Below are 18,316 nucleotides of genomic sequence, written 5' to 3' on the forward strand. Positions count from 1 at the left end.
TATATTCACAGAGAGTAAAAATTAAATAAAAATGTGAAATCAAGTAGAGTTAAGAAAAATAATTTGAATTAATTGGAAATGCGATAGAATGAATTCAAAACTTTTCAACCTCACTTGAATTAGCGTGAATTATCAAGAATTGAAATTTATGAATTGAAACGAATCAAGTTGAATTATATGAATCTATCTCACTTAAAAGAATTGATTTCAAATAAGAAAATTAAGTTAAACTACATTAATCTATTCAGATTAATTCAACTCAAACAATTACCGTGTCACTCAAATCTCGAATTATTTCTCCCTCGCATGAAACGAACAGTTCAGGTTGCCCGCGCACCATTGATTTTGATGTGAATAACTGAAATACGGTTAATTCTGGTCAGTTGGAAATTTCTGGAAACGCCGGAAGCAATATTTAAAAAATCATCTAATCACGGGGTCAATCTGAAATTGATGAAAACACGAAATTGAATTTTTTAGCGTTCTCACAGGTCCTGGAAAAGGTTTGGATATTTTTCACCCCGAAGCGGATACACGGAAAAATGTTGCACGGCAATTGGTAATTTTATAGACACTATTGCGTCAAAAAAATTCAAGAAAACCAACAATAGAGAGTGTTGAAATTAGCGAATTTGGCATGGAATGCCCCATACGTACATCTCAGAATGAATTAAATTGAGAAAAATATAACGAAGAAAAAAGAAACATACGCAGTGTCCTCGCGAGGCGTCTGAGACTCCGTCTTCCGTTTTCCTGGACGGCGTGTTCCACCGCTGCTCGGACAGGGCCATCCCGCACCGGCTTGATGCGCTGCTCTCGTGCCCGCTTCAGCACGCCGCGCGCCGTGCTCCTGCTCCGTTGCCGCTAGCCTAGAAATGAAGTTTCGCATACTCGAATCATACATTGTTGCAAAGTTTCCCAAGCATTGGCTTCTTACAGGAAAAAAATTGACGTAGCCGACAGTTATGTCGCATAAATGTTTAAAATATATTATTCAGGGCAATGCGCGCAAGCTGCATAGAGTTCTGGTGCAAATTAACACGATTATGCAATTCTGAAAATTATATCATTGCGAACGTCGTACCTTCGAAAGGACTGCCTCGACGGTGGCTGCCCGTCCTCCGGGAATCGCTCTCGGTACAACCTCGCCGATCCTGTAAAGTTGTTCCCGGTCTCCGCTAGTATCCGATGCATCCTGGTCGTCCGCAAGTCCCTGTCCAACGTAATCTCTGATTTTCTAGCAACAACTTTTCTAACAATACAGCTACAGTAACTCAACGTTGGTAAAATTGGTGGTGAAATAAAAATATTCTTCAACAGCTAACTACGCTACAGTTGAACGTGTAAAATTAACAACTCTCACAACACTTCACGGTAACTTGACGATTATAAACGTAATGCGAATATTTAAATGATTAAAAATATGTGTAATGCTACGAATAAACGTGGAAATAATCTGGATTTTGGAGAAGTTTTGAGTAAAACTCTGATTTTCGTTGTTGATGCTTCGAGTAAATCTTAGTGTCTGTTTGCTGAAATTAGCGCGAAACAATGCCAGATCTTCGATTGTTGTTTAATACGCCTGACGCGCTGAGCTGCGTCCGTTGGTTACAACTATTAGGATATCGTACGATCCCGAATGTATTCATTTGTTATTACACGCTGCTGTCCGAGAGTTCGTGAAATAACCAACAGACACAGCTCGGCGCGTCAGGCGTATTAAACAACAATCGAAGATCTGGCATTGTTTCGCGCTAATTTCAGCAAACAGACACTAAGATTTACTCGAAGCATCAACAACGAAAATCAGAGTTTTACTCAAAACTTCTCCAAAATCCAGATTATTTCCACGTTTATTCGTAGCATTACACATATTTTTAATCATTTAAATATTCGCATTACGTTTATAATCGTCAAGTTACCGTGAAGTGTTGTGAGAGTTGTTAATTTTACACGTTCAACTGTAGCGTAGTTAGCTGTTGAAGAATATTTTTATTTCACCACCAATTTTACCAACGTTGAGTTACTGTAGCTGTATTGTTAGAAAAGTTGTTGCTAGAAAATCAGAGATTACGTTGGACAGGGACTTGCGGACGACCAGGATGCATCGGATACTAGCGGAGACCGGGAACAACTTTACAGGATCGGCGAGGTTGTACCGAGAGCGATTCCCGGAGGACGGGCAGCCACCGTCGAGGCAGTCCTTTCGAAGGTACGACGTTCGCAATGATATAATTTTCAGAATTGCATAATCGTGTTAATTTGCACCAGAACTCTATGCAGCTTGCGCGCATTGCCCTGAATAATATATTTTAAACATTTATGCGACATAACTGTCGGCTACGTCAATTTTTTTCCTGTAAGAAGCCAATGCTTGGGAAACTTTGCAACAATGTATGATTCGAGTATGCGAAACTTCATTTCTAGGCTAGCGGCAACGGAGCAGGAGCACGGCGCGCGGCGTGCTGAAGCGGGCACGAGAGCAGCGCATCAAGCCGGTGCGGGATGGCCCTGTCCGAGCAGCGGTGGAACACGCCGTCCAGGAAAACGGAAGACGGAGTCTCAGACGCCTCGCGAGGACACTGCGTATGTTTCTTTTTTCTTCGTTATATTTTTCTCAATTTAATTCATTCTGAGATGTACGTATGGGGCATTCCATGCCAAATTCGCTAATTTCAACACTCTCTATTGTTGGTTTTCTTGAATTTTTTTGACGCAATAGTGTCTATAAAATTACCAATTGCCGTGCAACATTTTTCCGTGTATCCGCTTCGGGGTGAAAAATATCCAAACCTTTTCCAGGACCTGTGAGAACGCTAAAAAATTCAATTTCGTGTTTTCATCAATTTCAGATTGACCCCGTGATTAGATGATTTTTTAAATATTGCTTCCGGCGTTTCCAGAAATTTCCAACTGACCAGAATTAACCGTATTTCAGTTATTCACATCAAAATCAATGGTGCGCGGGCAACCTGAACTGTTCGTTTCATGCGAGGGAGAAATAATTCGAGATTTGAGTGACACGGTAATTGTTTGAGTTGAATTAATCTGAATAGATTAATGTAGTTTAACTTAATTTTCTTATTTGAAATCAATTCTTTTAAGTGAGATAGATTCATATAATTCAACTTGATTCGTTTCAATTCATAAATTTCAATTCTTGATAATTCACGCTAATTCAAGTGAGGTTGAAAAGTTTTGAATTCATTCTATCGCATTTCCAATTAATTCAAATTATTTTTCTTAACTCTACTTGATTTCACATTTTTATTTAATTTTTACTCTCTGTGAATATATAATTCTGGCATGAACCCAAAGTAATTTGAATATACTTGATTTAATTTTCCGTAATTCAGTTGTGTCTCAGTTAATTCTCAACATTTCAGTCAAATTTAGTGATTCAGTTAATTCTCATTAATCAAGTTATTTTCCATTCATTCAGGTGAATTGTAATTGAGCCGAAAATCCATTGACTCGTCAGTTCAGCGAGATATTTCCCCGTCGGTTTGATGCGAAATTTTATTACCAAGTCATACCTCGTTCTGTTGGGTGAGATTTATTAGAGACGAGACAATTCTGGACACAAATTCAACGTATATTTAGGGGTCAATGCGATAATTGTCTCTTCGTGCTTTCTAAAAGTAGTAATTAATTCCCTACAGAAGTTCCTCGAGAATCTGTGAGAAAAATCGCACGTGAACTGAACCGTCCGTTCAAGTACCAGCCGGTGCAAAAGCTGTGCCCAGGTGATGCCGAACGAAGACTGACGTACTGTCGCTGGGGACTGGAGCGTCTGCAGGAGGATCCCGATTTCTTCAGGAACGTGTGATTCACGGACCAAGCGCTGTTCACGAACCTCGAACTCGTCAACAAGCAGAACTGTCGTTGGTGGGCTCCGAAAAACCCACACTGGATCGTCGAACAGGATAACCAGCACCGTTGGAAGCTCCACGTCTGGGTTGGAGTATTACAAGACAGAATCCTCGGGCCCATTTTCCTCGACGGAAATCTGACGTCTGCCAAGTACAGGACCGTACTCACCGAGGAACTCCCACGCCTGATGGACGGAAACCCCATCCGTATGGACCAGGTTTGGTGGCAGCAGGACGGGGCCCCTGCCCACAACAGTAACGCGAACAAGGCAATCCTGGACGCCATGTTCCCGGAGCGCTGGATCGGTACGAGAGGTCCGGATAGGTGGCCAGCGCGCTCACCAGATCTTACCGTCTGTGATTTCCGGTTCTGGAGTAGAGTCAAGGAAATCGTCTACGAACGGGCCCCCACAACGAAACACGACATGCGCCACCGCATCGCCGAAGCGTGTGCCGCTATTCCTGTTAGGGAGATGCAACGGGTGCGAGGGTCGATCCGGAAACGGCTCGCACTCACTGTCCAGCAGAACGGAGGGCACATCGAGCATCTCCTCAGGCAACGGAACCAGGAATGAAATGTGAGATATGATTCTTTTTACAAATCTTCAATGATTGACAACGCGAAACTGTCAAGAATTATTATTATTGTTATTTAGAGGGTTGAAAAAAAAATCCTCAGATGTGTGAAAATAATATAACAGAAGTGGTGGGACGTCAAAACTCTCTTTGTTTGCTACCGCACACAAAACTGTATCTGATGTTTGAATAACATAGGAATCGTTATCATCAAAAAGGCACCTCGTATTTTTCTTATAGTGCTGTTTAATGTTGAAAATAGGTAAGACGACAGTCCCGTGGAGTCTCGAGAATAAGCAAGGTACGGCTATCGGCGGGCACGAAGAGCTGGCAAAATCAGACGTAAAACGCAAGGCAAGTTTCTTCTTATTAAACGCTCGTATTAAACACTACAAAACTCTAATGATTGATTCTTATTGCGAAGAAATTTGAGCTTCAGCGTTTCTGTAATGCGAGAATGGTGTCACGAAAATGGTGAAAAGTCTAGTTCACATCCGTTTGTTAGATTTAATTTTATCAAAATATTTTCCTCGTATTGTTCTAATCGTGATATTTGATTCTCAAAAACAGGTACGACGACAGTTCCGTGGGGTGTGGACGACAGCAAGGAACGGTTTTTGGTGGTGGTTTTAGTGGGTATTCCGTAAGGCGAGTCCCACACTCCTGGGAGTGACGGTACCCTACCTGGGGTGGTCCATAAAGGATTTCTCCACCGATTTGGCTATACGCAAGGAAGAGAAAAGAAAAAAAAAAAAAATTAATAAGTAAGTGAATGATTAAATGAATGAATAAATGAATGAATCAATGAATGAATCAATGAATGAATCAATGAATGAATAAATGAATGAATGAATGAATAATTGAATGAATGAATGAATGAATGAATGAATAAATGAATGAATAGATAAATAAATAAGTAAATAAATAAATAAATTAAATAATTAAAAATAATTATATGTACACGCACGAATACAGTATCTCAGATCACGTCGATTCAGAAATTTAAACTTGTAGGTCGAGGTGGTGCACTCGTGATCTGTGAAAAAATACACCATTTACAATAATGCTGCGTCTGTTTCATAATGCATTAAATTTTCAGTAAATAATGCATCAGTTCAATGTCTCCAACAAAATGTTGTGTAGCTACATCATGAAACTGCGACTACGGTCGCAATTAAAACAAAGAAACGAATAAATGCGTTAATCGAACGAGTTCATGGAACACTTTTCAAATTGTCCTGAAAGTAACAGCACCGAGTAGCGGAAAACGATCTGTTGGTAATACTTTGACATTAAATTGTCACTAATTTTGATAAGATAATTATCATTTTTAAATTGTCATCAAGTACGGTTAAGCATAGGGTACGACGTGTGGGTTGACAATGTGCAAATGGCCGCCGTCACAGAGATTATGTACAAGAGTCGGAAAGAAACGAACCGAGCACTCTTCAAAATTATCTTAGACAACGATAGTTTGACAGAGATGAGTCCAACCGGGAAAGGCAAACACGAAGCAATGCCGGAGAATATTTATTACGCACTGAAAAGTAATTACGCATTATTCAATGTATGAAATGTAGCGGGCAACATTGCAAATATTATGCCCGCGTCTCTGTAAATTTCAGCATTCGTTGAAAAAATTTTCAGTGAGGAGGATGGATTAACATAAGAGGAGTATCGAAGGTGCATAATTCTGTTGTGCAATACTATGCGCGATCCCAAAAAATAACGGATTCGCGAATTTACGCATTGTACATATTTTGAATGAAACAAAATATTTCATTGCACATGTAAAAACCAATCAAACATTTGTATTACCATATTTGTAAGGAATTGTATAGAATTAAGTATCAAATCTCTGCATCGGTTTACAAACTCAATATTATTTTGCTAATTATTGTCATTGACGAACTGTCATTGAATTGAAATGGAAAGTGAAGCGTGGCGATCGCATTTACGAAAAAATACTGTCTTTGTCGCCCACGAAATGGAAAAATCACAGGTAAAAGGTAGATGAATCATAACCTGACGATTATTCCTTCATGCTTCTACTTCTGTCATAACATCGGCCATACTTCCGCCGTACTTTAACGATACCTCAGCCTGTCGTGCTTCGCACATACTTCTGTCATCTGGATAAGAATAGTACGATTTTCGTATCTAAGTAAAGAGCAATGCAAGGGTTTCGTTCTCAACAAATGCGAGTCATTTCGTTCTTACGCATTACGTATCAATTTGTCGGACAATTAACGAAATTCCAAAATGCAACGGCATATTTTCATCGAAAATAATTTCTAACCGTAGTTTACTGTCCCCGGTTTGATCATTGCGTGAAAATAACGCTGGGTCGTGGCAATATTGCGCTTATTGTTACTACTAGAATCACAGAAAAGTCGGCCACCCATGTGCTTTGCTGCCGCGGAAATATTCGACGTACGAAAGTAAATACACGGTGTCAGAATTAACCAATTTTCGCGCATCGTTCTCCAGAATATAAATAAACTGACCTAGAATTTTGCGATGAACAAGCAATACACTGTCAAAATTCGGGTGGATTCTGTTCGTTTCTTCAAATCATTTTTGTGTAAAATAAGAGTGATAAGCCTTTGTCAATAAGGCTGCACTTTGACAGAATCGGGTTGATTCGATGATCATTTTCGAAAGAATTGCAATTTTTGCGCTACATCATCTCGACGTCGCCGCGTCGGAAAACGGTAATAGCGAGATCTTGATCGGCCGGATCGGCGACGCGCGAGCGTTCGCTAACCTCCGTGCTACAACGGTTGTCACTGGCAACCGATGATAACAAAATGCTTGTTAACCTCCCGTTATGCTGCCTTTGTGTTAATCATCATTGATAATTTTAAATGCGGACGTTTTTGTCACGCTTCTCTGAATGCAGATATTTTCAAACTACTAATCTTGCTGCTCGCCTAGCTGCAAACAGAGAAGTCAGTCCAACGAAACTCATCGCGCAGAATCGTCAATGACATATCGTATACCGCTACCTGGACTCGGGTGAAGTTAGCGCTGGTCGATTTTGCCAGATATTTCAATTCCACCTGTGCCGCCAGTTAGTACCGAATTTTCGACAAAAAGTTCGAATTTTGAGATTTATTTCTGGGTGATTTGTTTGACGAATCCCGGAAAATTCTTGATATCCGCACTCAGGATTTTGCGTATTTTCAGAAAAAAAATTAAACCCTATTTTTAGTCCCGAAATCGAAATTTTTTTTTTCGCGCGCAAAAACGGTTGTTTCTAAAAAAATTTCGACTTCGCTATCGGAGAGATCGTCGCAATTCCTTTGAAAATCATGCAAAAAATTTCTCAAATTATCACACAACTAGATTTTGGAGGGGGGTGGCCACCTTATCGTGGTCACCCACAAGGCCAAACAGATGAACACAACGTGGTAGAGCAAGTAGCAGCGGTTATGAGTAACGTACAACAAATTCATATTGATACAAAGATCCCGAAATTTCAAGACGAGACAGAAAAACACCGAATGGAATTCATAAATGAATTAGAAAAATATATAAAAACTAAAAACGTGTAAGAGAATAGAAAGATGTCGATGGTAGAACATGCCCTCGAAGGAAAAGTCAGTCTTTGGTTCAGTTTGAAGGAAAATTCTACAGATTACGAAAATTTCAAAAAAGAATTTCTAGAGGAATTTTACTCGATACCTATACGTGTTCGTTTTAAGAAAAATTGGATGGAGAGTCGTTATGAAGCTCAAAAAGAGTCGTTACAGAATTATTTTTATAAACAGTTGGGTAACGCTAGATATTTTATTCCCCGTCTTTCGGAATTTGAAACAAACTATAATATCGTACAACAATATCCAAATTGTCTTTGGCAAACGTTATCGACCGTAAATTTCACAGATACAAATTCCATTGCGCAAACGTTAAGCAATTTGGACGTTGTCAGAAAAGGAAAAACATGGGAGAACAGAGCTAATAATCCTCACTCCGAAAACAAACATAACGCTCCGAGAATAAACGGAATGAGGATACAGGTGGGAGGACAACAGAATCAAGGCAGAAGGAATTGGAATAATAATCAAAATAATAACAGAAATAATCGAAGACGAAAGTACGGGAATTATCGTGGTTATTACAACTCAAATGAGAATTTTGACCAAGCCAGATCAGATTTCCGAATGCCAGATACTCGTTTTCCGCTTCCTCAAGAAACGAAGAATAACGGATACTCCAACCCTAACGGAAATAACAACGGGAGACCTAACGAAAATAATTTAAACTAAGTAGCGACGCGCTTTACAGCGCTCCGAAAGCGCGTCCCGATCACTTTGATTTCGTCGACGACCTAGCAATTGGTGTCGAACGCGGAGCGATAACAACACCACAAATAAACGACAACGTTATAGCCCAGAGCCCGCACGTACATTTAAAGGGCCCATTTATTAATGTTATGGCTTTGATAGATACGGGGAGCCAGATCACTGCGATCTCAGAAAAAAAATATAAACAGATTATCGCGCATACCCGAGTGGATATATTGTCCAACCTCTCGGTGACGACGGCTATAGAGAAAAAATCGACGGCGGTTAAACGCCAAATAAGACTCGTTATAGAAATAGACGGTAGAATTATCGATAGAGTGTTTTACGTGATACCCTATTTAACATCTGAAATAATTCTGGGACACGATTGAATGGTGAGGAATAATGTAATAATTGATTGTAGTCGAATGAAGATAATAGTTGAAGGACTTGCTCTCTCTCCCTCGAATGTGGTGTTCGAGCGGGGTTCGACGGAGACGTTGATTTGTTCGCAAAAGAATAACGAAATGCAAATTTTCATTGTCAATGTCGCTGAGTTAAAACGAATTGTCGGTTTTGAGGAAAAGAATACAATCCCAGAACCGACGGCTAAAGTCAAAAGTGATTCAGGATCTAGTGAATATGATCACGATGTTGAAGATAAAAATGGATGCAAAATAACGGAAACCACCGACGATCCCGAACGTGGATGCGGTTTACTGAATGAAACTAATCGTATATTGGATTCAAAAAGAATCGCCGTAGAAAATAGAGTGGTCAATATTATCAATGACATGAATGAAAATAAGTTCACGCAAATTTGCGAAATAAGTGTCGCGAACAAGAGTAGCGCCCCCGTTGATCCCCGAGCTGTCGCGAGTAATCTTTTACTATTAGGAGAGGAAGAGAGACGATCCTTTGCGAGTTTATTGCAGGAATTTAGTAAACTTTTTTTCAAACAAACCCGGTTGTGCCATAGGGTATGAACACAATATTACTTTAACAACAAAAAATCCATCGATAAAACACACGTATCCAGTTCCGTTCCATCTCCATCCAGCAACGTCTCAATTCAATGTTAACCACAGCAAATCGGTAGATTCGCTCCGGGGATTATTGCAAAAAGACGCCATCTGGGCATGGGAGACTAGGCACAGCCAGGCATTTGAACAATTAAAGAAAGATTTTCAAAATTGCATTCAATTGAAACACATTTTGCCTGGAAAACCATATAGGGTTCAAACGGATGCCAGCGACAACGGTATCAGCGTCGTAAAAAGGAGAAAATGCTTTCGTCCTTGCTGACCTCAATAACGCTGAGAAAACGCTCGGGACATATAATCGCTGCAACTTGTGAAAATATAATTCTAAGGGACTCGATTAATCGGGATGTTGATCTCGATTACAATCACGTTTCATTGCGAATATTATTAACAGGCCCAAGCGCAACATGCTCCCGTTTCGAAGGAGATTCTTGTGGCCATGTCGGTAGAAAAAAAAAAAAAAAAAAAAAAAAAAAAAACTAGAGGATCTATTTTTTAAGGAGAAAGGACATGGTTGTTATCACGAATCGACGTATATTTTAATCTATGTATCTTTATTGTATGCGCGCGCGGATAAGAGTGTGAATGTATGTATGTGAATATCGATATTATTTGTTCCTTTAAGAGTATGTCTATCTGCGAAACGAAAAATGAAAAGAAAATGAATGGGAACGAAATCCAATAGTTAATCAATCTCAATCCACCGCTTATATTCTTTGTGCCGTTCATCTATTAGCGAACACACAAAGAAAGGGGGGATTTTGTAACGAACAATGATCGATAGGATCAATATCGATTATCCAGCTTCGATTTCTCGAAGTTAGTTCGTCGAATCGATATTACGACACGCCAATCCCCACCCTAAAAATTAATAGCGAGATCGACAAGTGAGACCAGAGCTCTGCCTCTTTCGTTCCGGGGTCGTCAACCGATCAAGATCGAATCGACAGCGCGGTCTGGGGTCGTCCGCGAAGTCCCCACTCGTCCTGGCCAGGCGAATTCAGAGACTAAAATATCATCTTCGTTCAAGGGCAAGAAGCGCGACGACGTCGCCCAACACGCAGATCATCAGACCTCGGAACAAGGGATAGAGCCAACGTGGGAAAGTTCACAAAACTCAGATAAGCGATCTTCATTTATTAGCCTTTACTGAACGAAATTCTCCCTCAATTTTAATCGTGAACTTGAAATTTCATCAATATCAAGTACAAAAATCTTCTGTGAGTGAAGGAGTGTGTGTGACGTGAGGGAATGCCTTTGTGAATGGTTTATTTGTTAAAATCTATGTTGCTTGCTCAAAATAAAACATGTTGAACTTATAATGTATATGTGCCAACCTCTCCTTGGATAAACGTATCCTAATCTCATCAACCACGCGAAACTCATACGGGCTTTCAGTTGTAGTCCTCGTACGTGAGAACTTCAGAACGTTGAAGTGCAAGCGGCCTGGTTCCAACGGAGTGCAGGGTGGGGGGCCATATCACGCGAGGGGCATAAACTTAAGTCCCGCCCACGTCCCGCCCACTCTTCCCCTTGGCCACCTGGCTTGAGTCGCGCGGGAAGCCAAAGTTCCCGCGCCAGCTTGGTAGGCAACGTCCTTAACCTGCGTACATCATTTCCAAAAAAATAAATTGGCGCTCAACAGCATTATCGAACTCATGTGGGGCAAAGTTGTAGACAATAGTCGACTGAGAATTGCGTTAAGGGTAAAGAAAATTTGCAGAATAAAAACGACGTGTGAATCGTGGCGGGACGCCACGAGGCGAGCATGGCCGCGGCCATGCAAAAAGTTGATTAATGGCGTCAGTCGATCACGACAGAACTCGTGCGTAAAAATTCGTGAATATCCGTTTCGCGGTATAACAAACATTTAAGCAGTGGCTTAATCATATATAGTGAAACAAATGAGCATCCGAGCACGATAAAAGTGTCATCGAAAATACAAATATAGTTATATTACTTCGAAAAGTGTCGGATAAACGCTCATTGTCGACGTTCGTATCGAACGATTGATGTATTGAAAAACATTGACTCGGTGTCGGTGTAGTAGGGCGTCAGAGTCCAAGCATATAGTGAACGCGTGACTAGCGGGGCGGGGGACATACAGTCACACGTCGAGCTACAAGCGAAACAAAGCAAAAAGAGAGAAGCGTCGCGTACGAGATACGAGAGCGCGACGAGAGAGATAGATATATACCCGCACCGTATTCGTAGTACACGACGATCATCGAGAAACAGTAAACAATAGTCAAAAACGAGGCGCAGGCTTGCGTGAAATATCAACGAAGGAATTCCTTCGGGACGATCCACGTGACGGGGATTCAGAAGCAAACTCGACAACAGACCGAGAGTACAGGCAACAGCCAAGCAGTCGTAACATCCGAGAGGAAGGCGAAACAGCAACAAGAGGGTAAGTGAGTTCTCTACTATCCCGATCCTATTCCTTGATTTGATTCAAAAAAAAAAAATAATGGCAGAACTAAGAAAATTAACGAGTAACAGAGCATCAATAAAGGAACAGTTGACTCAAGTGAGCAACGCTCTTTCTAACGATATATCGGTAGCAGAAACTCAAGTTAGGTTACAGCGAATCGAGCAATTATGGGAAAATTTTGAAGAAATTCAAGATCAGATAAACGAGTATCGATTGTCGAAATTAGAATCAAATGCAGCCGGAAGCACTGAAGAAAGTGAAACGGCGATTCCACAAGACTCGGACGCCGAAAGAACGGTATTCGAAAACAGTTATTATGCAACAGCAACGAGGCTTCAAGATGCATTGCACGCCCATCAACAGCGACAATTTGAGCAGCAGCTCGCACAACAATTACCAGTCAATTCGTTACCACATGCAAACGAGCAAGTACAACTGAATGAGAGTGGACACCGGCGTTTACCTGACCAACCACAGCGTTGTATTATCAAATTTTCGGTTCTGACGTTACCGGAGTTCAAAGTTGACTTCAACGAGTGGCTTCTTTTCAAAGATGCTTTTCAATCGATGATACATGACAACACCAGCCTCACACCGATACAAAAATTCCAATATTTGAGAAGCTCTCTCAAAGAAGAAGCGTTACAGGTGATCGGAGGATTGGTAACGTTGGCGGAAAACTATGAGAACGCGTGAGAACTAGTAAACACACATCTCAACAAGCTGCGCGATTTTTCAGCCGTCGCAGAAGATAAACCGACAACAATGAGGCGACTTATTGTACACATTCGCACACAACTGAAAACGTTAAGGACACTCTAACTTTCGATTCAGCATTGAGATACTTATCAATCCATATGATAAAATCCAAGCTCGATTATAGTACACATAGAGACTGGGAGGAAGAGGCCAACCGAGACAGAGCAGCTAGAAAGACTTTAGATGAATTTCTAACCTTCTTGAACGATCTTTGTCGTACTATCGAGATGATCGACCGAGGAAAAAATAAAAACGAAACAACGAAATCGTCGGTACCGAGAAAACCAACAAATTCAGTATCAGTTACAACTGTATCGCAACAAAATTGTCCAGTTTGTAACAACGCTCATGCGATATATAAATGTCCAGACTTTCTGCAATTATCCATCTCGAACCGTGTACAGGAAACAAAAACGAAAAGGTTGTGTCTCAATTGTTTGAGCAAAGGGTACTATGCAACGAATTGCAGATCATCAGGATGTAAAAAGTGTCAAAGAAACATAACACGCCTTTACATCTCGACCAAATTGGAAGCTCAACGACGAGCCAAAAGAATAACGAAACAGAAAAAAATCCAGTCGTTAAGCTATGCGCAACGGCCGATCAACCGAGTAATACGCCAACAGAGATATCTTCGGCGATGAACATCATACGAAAGACGAGCAAGCAGATTATACTATCGACAGCACGAGTTCAAATAGAGGACGCAAACGGTATTCAGCAGAGTGAACGTGTTTTGTTAGACCCAGGCTCGCAATCGAACGTAATTACCGAAGATCTCGTGCGCAAGCTGAAATTACGATGTCGAAAGCAGAACGAGTTTATCACTGGTGTAAATCAATCACAAATGAGTATAGCAAAAACGGTTGAAGTCAAAATCAGATCGATATACACGGATTACGAAACAAAAATTGTCTGTTTGGTTTTACCAACGATTACCGAGCGCTTGCCATAAATCAAAATAGATACGAAGCTCATATCACCTGAGAGATTGCACCTGGCCGATCCGTGTTTTTATGAACCACGTACAATCGATCTGCTCGTAGGAGCGGGTTTGTTTTAGCAACTTCTCTGCTCAGATTCGATGAAACAAAGAAAAGGTCTACCAAGGCTTCAAAACACTCTTCTAGGTTGGATTGTAGGGGGAGAGCTTGTCGATGCGACATCGAGAAATCCCTCACAATTTTGTGGATTGGTGGCTAACACGACGCTTCATACTCAATTAGAAAGATTCTGGAATCAAGAAGAATCTCATGAAATACGAAGGAGGACGAGAGAAGAAATTGAGTGTGAGAGACAATTCACAGATTCATTATAACGAGATACAGACGGAAGATTTGTTGTAGTTTTGCCACAAAAATCGGACGTTAAACTAGGCGAGTCAGAGAGTCAAGCTAAGCACATTTGTTTTGCTGCACCAACCAGTAATTCGTCCGGATGGTATAACGACGAAATCACGAGTCGTTTTTGATGCTTCGGCCAAGACGTCACTCGGAACAGCTTTAAATGATAAAGCTCATGGTTGAACCGAACCTTCAAAAGGATCTGTTTGGGATCATTTTATGATTCAGATCGCATAAATTCGTTTTAACGGCAGATATCACAGCCATGTTTCGACAGATTTTCGTTCGAGAGCAAGATTGAAGTTTGCAAACGATCTTATGGAGAGCGGATCCAACGCAGCCTATTCAAATGTATCGATTGAACACCGGCACTTACAGTACAGCTCCAGTTTCGTATTTGGCCATTCGGTGTTTACAACTCGCGGAAGAAGAAACAAAGTATCCTCGAGCAGCAAGAGCAATTGAAGAGGACTTTTACATGGATGACGTATTAACTGGCGTGGACACGATAAAGAAGACTGTCGCTTTGCAGCAACAACTCTCCCAAATTCTTGGAAGAGGACAGTTTCAGCTCCGGAAATGGTGCTCGAACGATGATAGAACGTTAGCAAGCTGATCACGCGATTCCGAGACAGACAGTCTATTGAATCTCGACAAAGAAGGAGCTCTAAAAACTTTAGGCCTCCTATGGGATGCAAAATCAGATGACATGCAATATAGCGTGACAATTTAAAAATCAACGAAATTGTCAAAACGACTCGTGCTATCTAAGATAGCTCAAATCTATGATCCTTTGGGTCTACTCGGACCTGTGCCGATAACTGCAAAGTGCATCATGCAACAAATCTGGCAATTGCAAACCAGTTGGGACGAGAATTTACCGTCACATCTTCAAGACGCCTTGGATAAATAATTATAACTCATTATCGACAATAAATGACATACGCATACCAAGAAATATAAATCCCGGGAAACGACGAAAGAAAATTCGATCCCATCGGATTCGGAGATGCATCCGAGAAAGCGTATGGAGCCTGTCTTTACGCAGTATCAAAAAAGTCGAAAGGGGAGACGAGTTCTCTCTTGATATGTTCGAAAAGTAGAGTAGCCCCGTTGAAGACGATCTCGTTACCAAAACTCGAGCTCAATGCAGCGCTTGTTCTCGCGAAACTGTGCAATACAGCGGTGCAAGCATTCTCATAAAGAATTCAAAGTATTTATCTTTGGAGCGACTCGACGATTGTATTAAGTTGGATAGCTTCGTCGCCGAATCTCCGAAAAACATACGTCGCTAATCGAGTGACCAAAATACAAGACTTGACGCGCAATGCGGTGTGGCTTCATGTCCCGTCCGAGGATAATCCGGCGGACTTGACCCTTTCGGCCCGAGCAGTGACTATAGTCACCCAACGCCTGACGCTCGCTCTGTCCGAGCGATGACTATAGTCACCCAACGCCTGACGCTTGCTCTGTACGAGCGGTGACTATAGTCACCCAACGCCTGACGCTCGCTCTGTACGAGCGGTGACCATGGTACGGACGCTTGCCGCGACTGCTCGGTCAGCGGGGACGGCGCGACGTAGAATGCGTCCGTACTGAAAGGGTTAATATCACGAGGCATCACCGTCAAAAATTGGACGACAAGAGACTTGTGGTGGCACGGGCCTGCTTGGCTAAAAATCGGCAAATGGCCAGAACAGAGAAACAATTGACATCGATACATCGGAAATGAAACCGTCGGCCGTACTCATTTCGGCAAAAAGCACGAATAACGTGTTGAGAAAATTCTCAACTTACGAAAAACTCGAGACAGTAATTACATTTTGTCTCAGATTCAAAACTAATAATTTTGGCACAAAACGAAGCGGTTCGTTAACGATTGAAGAGCTCGAGCTAGCTGGAAGAGCTATAGTGAAAATGATTCAGCGAGAATCATGTTTTCCGGAACACAAAGCATTGGAGCAGGGTAAGCAAGTCCCGAAAGGAAGCAAGCTCACCTCTCTTACCCCATTCTTGAACAAAGACGAACTTATTCGCGTGGGAGGTAGATTATCAAAAGCCAACATTCCCAAAATACAAAAATATCCGATCATTTTACCGGATCGCCATCACCTAACGAAGGTAATAATGAGAAGAGAGCATCTTCGCTTACATCATTGTAGACCGGAACAATTATTATACTCAATTCCACAAGGGTACTGGTTTCTCTCTGGACGGCGAGAAGCTCGAAAGATTACGAGCAATTGTGTTCAGTGTTACCGTAGCAAACCAAAGGTACCAGACGTTATGATGGGTGATTTGCCCAGTGAACGTGTACGAGGCTGTTTGAAACCATTCGCAAATGCAGGCGTCGACTACGCGGAACAATTGCAGGTACGGGAAAGTCGTGGGAGAAGTAGAGTTCACACAACGAAAGCCAGGATTACAGTTTTTACATGTCTCGCAACAAAGGCTGTGCATTTGGAGCTCGTAACAGAGATGACAACGGAAGCGTTTCTGTCAACGTTACGCAGATTTGTAGCGAGAAGCGGAATTTGCTCGAGTATGATATCCGACAATGGAACAAATTTCGTCGGTACACCAAAAGAGTTAAAGGAACTATACGCATTCTTGGAGAAAGAGAAGCAAGCTATATCTGATCATCTAGCTCGTCAACGTATCGATTGGAAATTCATTCCGGCCAGGGCTCCTCAGTTCGGTGGATTGTCGGAGGTGGCCATAAAATGCACTGAAAAACATCTAAATACAGTCACAAAAGGTCTAGTCTTCGCGTTTGAGGAGTATTATACTCTTCTTGTTGAAATCGAATCAATCTTTGATTCACGTCCACTTACGCCACTCTCGAGCAATCCTAACGATACAGCAGCATTAACCCCTTCCCATTTCCTAGTAGGGGACTCACTTTTACTTCCGACAGAACATAACTATCTGGAAGTTCCCGATAATCGTTTATCTCGTTGGCAACACTTACAAAAAGTAAGGCAACACTTTTGGAATCGATGGTATCACGAGTACCTGTGCGAACTTCAGAAACGATACAAATGGCATGCCAAAGACAACAATCTGGAGGTAGGCACTTTGGTGCTACTGAAAGAAGATAATATTCCACCGCTCCAATGGCTTCTTGGACGAGTCGTTGGGGTTCATGCGGGAGAAGAGAACATCGTCAGAGTGGCTACCGTTCGTACATCAGGCGGTTTGTTAAAAGAGGGCTGTGAAAAAACTGCCCCTTGCCACTGGAAGAAGATAACAACGGAATCAACCGCCAATCGATGGCTGAATCCACGGAAAAGACTTATTAGTTGATACAGTTTATTCTAATCGGATCAGCCAAAAAAAGGACAATATATTGAATTCTGAGTTTATCAAAACACGTTCAGTTCGAAAAGAGATTTCGGTAACAGAGACAAGTCCTTTAAAAGTTATCTCAGTTATTTTTTTTTTTTTTTTATTGGTTTGAGTTTATATAGTTTGGCATTTATTATATTTTATTTCATGTATCAAAGTTTATCGTTCGAAAGGCTGTCTTTCAAGGGAGGCGGGATGTTCGCGAGTACAGCGCCGCAGTCGGTGAAAATAGTGAAATATATAGAGAGAGAGTCACTCGCAATATGGCGAAAAGAGGAGAATGTACGAAAATAAAGAACTCATGTTTTGTGATAAATTAACCTGCGTAGATCATTTCCAAAACAAAATAGGATGGGCAATTTTAGAAGAAGGGGGGAGGTCTGTTTTACCAGGTTTTCAAAACTTGTTTTTTATGAATTGTTTTTGTTGAAATAGTAAGACTTGTTGAAAAGTCTTTTCACGTAAATATTTATTGATATTTTTTATGCTTATGCAAATTTTTATAAGACATTCCGTTGAGTTTCACTCGCTGGGCGTGCTGGACCGCAAGAGGCTGCATTTCATCGGTACCCATGATTACGCGCGTTTGACTGATCTGAAACAAAAAATCCGAATATATTTCTGTTTTTCAGATGACCCTCTATAGCCCGCC

At 41.3% G+C, this 18,316-nt stretch overlaps 1 protein-coding gene across 2 annotated transcripts in view; it reads left to right on the forward strand.

Moving 5' to 3' along the window:
- Positions 1 to 18,316, forward strand: part of LOC124294980 (dipeptidase 1-like) — a 1,606,684-nt gene that overhangs the window by 1,432,935 nt on the left and 155,433 nt on the right. The gene's annotated exons all lie outside the window — the stretch shown is intronic.

This window comes from Neodiprion lecontei, chromosome 6, assembly GCF_021901455.1.
Source record: "Neodiprion lecontei isolate iyNeoLeco1 chromosome 6, iyNeoLeco1.1, whole genome shotgun sequence".
Lineage (NCBI taxonomy): Eukaryota > Metazoa > Arthropoda > Insecta > Hymenoptera > Diprionidae > Neodiprion > Neodiprion lecontei.